The following is a 5,647-nucleotide window of genomic DNA, read 5'->3' on the forward strand; positions in this document are numbered from 1 at the left end:
ACCTTTGAGATACCCCATTCAATCAAACATTTCTCAATTGACTTGCCAATAGTTAAACCTTTATGACTGGTAATTGGACAAAAGTTTAAAATCCTTTTGTTCAGTTTCCAATCATCATCAATAAAGTGAGCTGAGACACATGTAATTGAGGTTTTGGCAAGAAGTCCACGTGTCAGTGTTGAGAACAACACTATGAGATACTTACTAAAAATTCTTCAACTTTTGTTTCTCATCATAATAAATTTTCAAACAATCCCTAGTTACAGTAGTACGACTAGGTATTTGAAACCTAGGTTGTGCAACTCTCATCAATCGACGAAACCCCTCATACTCCACTATCCTAAAAGGCAACTCATCAGTAATTATCATTTTAGCTATAGCATCCCTAATTCAATCTTGATCAAATTTCTAAGTCGACAGTGAAATGGAGGCAACAGTAGCTGCAACACCACTTGAGGCTTCACCCGAGTGTTGTTGAAAGACTAAGGTTCTTTGTTTCTTGTCCACTACATTGAAAGGGTATTTTTTACACCTACTTAAGTGGTTACGTAGAGAAGTAGTACCGCTTTTGGTTGGACAAGCAAGAGTAGACCCACAATAATTACATGTAGTTGTCTGATTATTCTTATCCTCATAAGGGTTTTTAGTAAAACGGTCCCACATTTCTGAAGCATTTTTCCTAATAGTAGAACTTACCCGTTTGGGAGCTGTAGTTGGTCGTGGAGGCATAGAAGTCATATGAGAAAGATTAGGACTCTGGCCTTCTGTCATCGGGATTGACATATTAGTGTCGCTACCTATCAGCCCAACCCCACAAGTGGTACTAGTATTTTCACCAGTGGAAGACATCTGCAATACATACAAAGGTGTCAAAAATACTATTAGTATAGTGTTATTTAATAGCTAATCAGTTTGTAAGATGTCAAACTATAGTTTAACCTGTAGGGTATTGCGCATCTTAGAGAATAGATTAATGACATTTTTATTAAGACCAATAAAATCACATCCCTCTGATTTTATTATTGTATTTTGTCCTATAAAGTAGTGTAAACAAAATTTTCATATTACTTATTTTTTCACCCAACACCAGTAATCTACACAAAAAAATCACCCACACAACCCAAACCCCAACAATATCACAAAATTCACAGCCACCACAACCAACTTCAATCACAAAATTTATCAACAATTCAACATAGCCACACTAACTCTGCCACTTTAGTCTTATAAGGGCCCAATTTATTAATTTAACCCCTAGTTCACTAACAGACCCATTGTCTCAAAGTGAAGATGGCATAAAATGACTGAAAATATTTACCTCGGAGATGGAGACTGAAAATCAAGCCAACGACGCCAGCAACGGCAGTGCAGAAAGGTGATGGAGCTGGAGCAAAGTGAAGCCCAATAATTGTAGATGCAGACTGGAGAATTTAAGAGTGAGAGAGATGAGTGCAGCTATGCGGTGAGAGAGATGAGTGCGGCTGTTGATTAGAAGAGGGCAACACCAACAATGAAGAGGTTCCTCATTGAGTTCATGTTTGTGAATTGCAAAAATGATAGCCCACAGATGCTTTAAACAAGAAGAAAGTAACCGTCAGATACAGAAAGAAGAAAAAGAAAAGTAAATAGTATAATGAAAAAGAAACCAAGCAAACCCACCAACAAGACCAAACAAAACACAGTACACAGCAGCAAATATTAGGAAGGGGATTGATGCAAACAAAGCTCCAAATTTCCCTGCAGGAAAAAGAATTCAACTTGACTATCAAAAAAGAGAACATCAAGAACTTAGATTCTTCAACAGAATTTGTAATAATCGGTCACAAAGACACAAACCCAATATTGAGAAGAATATCATAAAGCCAGCTGAGATTTGAATGACCCTGCGGCTTCCAACACGAGTGCTTCCAAGCAGCCCCACATTTTCTCTGTTGTTTTTCTCAAAATTAATCTCATCTACATTAAAAGCAAAAATTTTGAAGGAAAGGGAGAACATTTACACGAAGACTGAAGAACCGGTCAAAATTCCAAAGAGACCATCCAGTACTATTGAGAGTAAGAGAGATGAGTACGGCTGTGTGGTGAGAGAGATAACTGGCAGTGTGGCTGTTGAGAGTGAGAGAGATAAGTGGCAGTGTTGCTGTGCAATGTGTGGTGCAGATGCAGAATTGCAGACTAGAGAATTTGTCAATTTAAGAGTGAGAGAGATCAGTGGCAGTGCAGCTGTTAAGAGTGAGAGAGATGAGTGGCTAAGACGCTGAGTGCGGCTGTGCAGTGTGCGGTGCAGATGCAGAATAGCAGACTGGAGAATTTGTCAATTTGAGAGTGAGAGAGATGAGTTTGAGACGAGTCGGGACTTGAGTACTTGACTAGGGCATAAGGGATTTGCCGATTTAGGGCTTTTGCCTTTGAAAATTGAATTATTGAAAATTTTCCTTTTTTTTTTTTAATTAAAACCGGTTACTGGGTACCCGGTTACCTTAAAGCAAATCACCGATACCCGAACTGAAAATTCGGGTATCACATTATAACTACCCAAAACCGACCGGAATTTTCGAGTACCTGATTTTTCGGATTTGGTTCGGTTCAGTTACCGTGTTCGGTTTGGTTAGTGGTTTTTTTTGCACAACCCTACTTAAAAAGCATTACACATATCATTTTTCTACATTATTACTTGGTTACTTTTATAGTTATTGGATGAGATTTTTTACTTAAAATTATGAATTAAATGTGTGTTTGGTTGGGGATAATAAGGGATTATTGAGGTAATGTCATCTTATATTACTTGATTACTATAAACGCTAAAATTTACAATTGAATTGAAGACTCAATCTTGTGAACAGAGCCCCTAACAACCTTGATGGACCTACGAGGTGCCTCTTTGCATCTCTGAGGGAGTCCAGGTGATGCGAAGGGATTGAAGTAGATCAGGGGTTTGGCGATATGAGAATCAAGGCTTAAGGGTGGTATTTTCTGCCTCCCTAATGAGGGGACTAGCCTCAACTTATATAGTGAACCGTAGGGGCTCGAATCCTAGCAAGACTTTGAGTCCTACTTGGTAGGGGAACTCTTTTTTCGGGAAGAGATTGGATTCTTTGCCTTTATCTGTCAAGGCTTTCCTCTTTTGGTGAGATACGAGATCTCATCAAAAGAGGAATTTGGTTAGGATTCTGATCCTTGTTATGGACTGTTGCAGGCGAATGGGCCAGACCCAGTTCAACTTAACTCGAGAGATGGCTCAACTCATAGAGCAGGTAGTTCCCAAGGTATTCTAAGTGTGGGTCCAATCGAGATTCAGCCAAGGCTCTAGGCCGTCACTTATCACTATTACGGTTGGACCTCGTCAAGCCCAATATGAATTTTGGCCCATACAGTTTGTCCCCCACTCTCTTAAGTTAAAGAGTATTTAGCTTAAGAGAGTAGAATCAATTACCTATATACGGGATGCGGATAGGCCATGGCTCCTCAGCAGATTGCTTGGTCGTCTAAGGTGTTAGTGGGATGCGCACGAGTTGGCTTGGTTCGAATTGTTGAGCCAAACAAAGAGGAGGGCCTGGAGGTTATGGTTACAAAGTTCGCTCTTGCTCAGCTAGGCGAGGTTCAACTCGAGGAAGGATAGGTGATCAGGGTGAGGTGTTCGTTGTTAGGGTCATTTTCACACATTTATCCAACGTTAACCTAGCCCGCAACATTTTAGGCTTTGTTCAGCTAGCTAGCTGCGTGTCGACGACCTTGACGGGGCTTACTGAGGTAGTCGTCGATCTTTCGAAGGGGCACAGGCATGATGGTATGGATCCTCGCCGTGCAACTGAGGCATTTCACCGAGATCAACCTAGCTAGCTTGGCTCAAATGAGCTAAAAGGGGCCCCGAGCTAGCGTAATTAAGGTGCACGTGCCTCTCGCTCTGTGCAAGTCACATGCAGAATAAGAGGCAGGAAACAAAAAGTTTCTAGCCTCTGGTTGCCAGTGGGATTGCGCCACCTATCGCTTGTCAGTTTTGGGTTTTTAAAGGCGGAAACTCTTCGTTCCTTCTAGGGGTGAGCGGTTTGGGGTACCCTGCACTTTCAGGAGGAGCTGGAACCGGAACCGCATAGTGTAGGTTCCCAAAAAAAGGAACCGGAACCTAAAATGCAGGTTCCGGTTCCTTTCCCGGGTACCCTGCAAAAAATCAATTACCTCCTATTAGTTTAAAAATGACAAAATACTTTAAAAGTTTACAAATACACCCCTAACAAATTTTGATTATTCATTCATTTGTGTCCAATGTAACTCATAACCTGTAATCTCTAGGCAACACTTGAATTCAATCAATTCACATAAAATTCGTCAATCAAAACCAAAACACAAATAATTATTCATCACAATTCAAAATTATAATATAATGTTATAATTAATTAAGTGATCATACTATAATGTAATGTTATAATTAATACTTATAATTATTTAAGTAGTTATTTAACAATAATGTAATGTTATAATCAATTAAATTTCTAATAATTTAATTAATTACTTATGTTTAATATTTATAATATAATGTCATAATTAATTAAGTAATCATTTAATTGTGTAATGTTATAATTAATTAAGTGATCATACTACAATGTAAATTGTAATATTATAATTAATTAAGTAATATACTATTTAATTATAATGTAATATTATAATTAATTAACTTGTTAATCATTTAATTAAATATTGTAATATTGTTTATAATAGAATGTTAAAATTAATTAAGTAATCGTACTATAAATTTATAATGTAATGTTATAATTAATAAAATTCTAATCATTTAATTAAGTATTGTGTAAATTAGTAAATTACTAATGTTTATAATATAATGTCATAATTAATTAAGTAATCATTTAATATTTTAATTATGTAATGTTATATTAATTATATGATCATATTATAATATTATAATGTAATGTTAATATGTTATAATGAATTAAGTAATCATACTATAAATCTATGATTTACTATTATAATTAATTAAATTTCTAATCATTTAACTAATATACTAATGTTTATAATGGAATGTTATAATTGATTAAGTAATCATATTATAAATATATAAGGTAATGTTATAATTAATTAAATTTTTAATCGTTTAATTAAGTAATGCAATAATATAGTAAATTACTAATGTTTATAATATAATGTTATAAATTCATAACTAATTATGTAATCATTTAACTATGTAATGCTATAATTAAGTAAATGATCAAATATAATGTAATATAATAATGTTATAATTTAATTGAGTAATTATTTAATTACAATGTAATGCTTAATTAATGTTTATAATGTAATGTTTATAAGGTAATTTTATAATTAATTAAATTTCTAATCATTTAATTAAGTATTGTGCTAATATTTATGTAGTAAATTAGTAATTACTAATGTTTATAATATAATATCATAACTCATAATCAATTAAGTAATTATTTAATTATGTAATGTTATAATTAATTATATGATCATACGATAATATAATGTTATAGTGAATTAAGTAATCAGATTATAAATCTTTAATGTAGTATTATAATTAACTAAATTTTTAATTATTTAATTAAGTAATGTAATAAATAATAATGTAATAAATTACTAATGTTTATAATGTAATGTTATAAATTTATAACTAATTAAG

The 5,647-nt window shown here is 34.2% G+C and overlaps 1 long non-coding RNA gene across 1 annotated transcript; it reads right to left on the reverse strand.

The window, feature by feature from the left end:
- Positions 1-1,519: 1,519 nt before the first annotated feature.
- On the reverse strand, positions 1,520-2,056 carry LOC116145318. The gene is made up of 4 exons (XR_004130381.1): positions 2,001-2,056; positions 1,837-1,928; positions 1,660-1,737; positions 1,520-1,570 (listed from the first exon to the last, which is right to left on the reverse strand). It is a non-coding gene; the product is annotated as an uncharacterized LOC116145318 (long non-coding RNA).
- Between the last annotated feature and the right edge of the window lie 3,591 nt (positions 2,057-5,647).

The sequence above is a fragment of the Pistacia vera genome, unplaced genomic scaffold (assembly GCF_008641045.1).
Source record: "Pistacia vera cultivar Batoury unplaced genomic scaffold, PisVer_v2 Contig461, whole genome shotgun sequence".
NCBI lineage: Eukaryota > Viridiplantae > Streptophyta > Magnoliopsida > Sapindales > Anacardiaceae > Pistacia > Pistacia vera.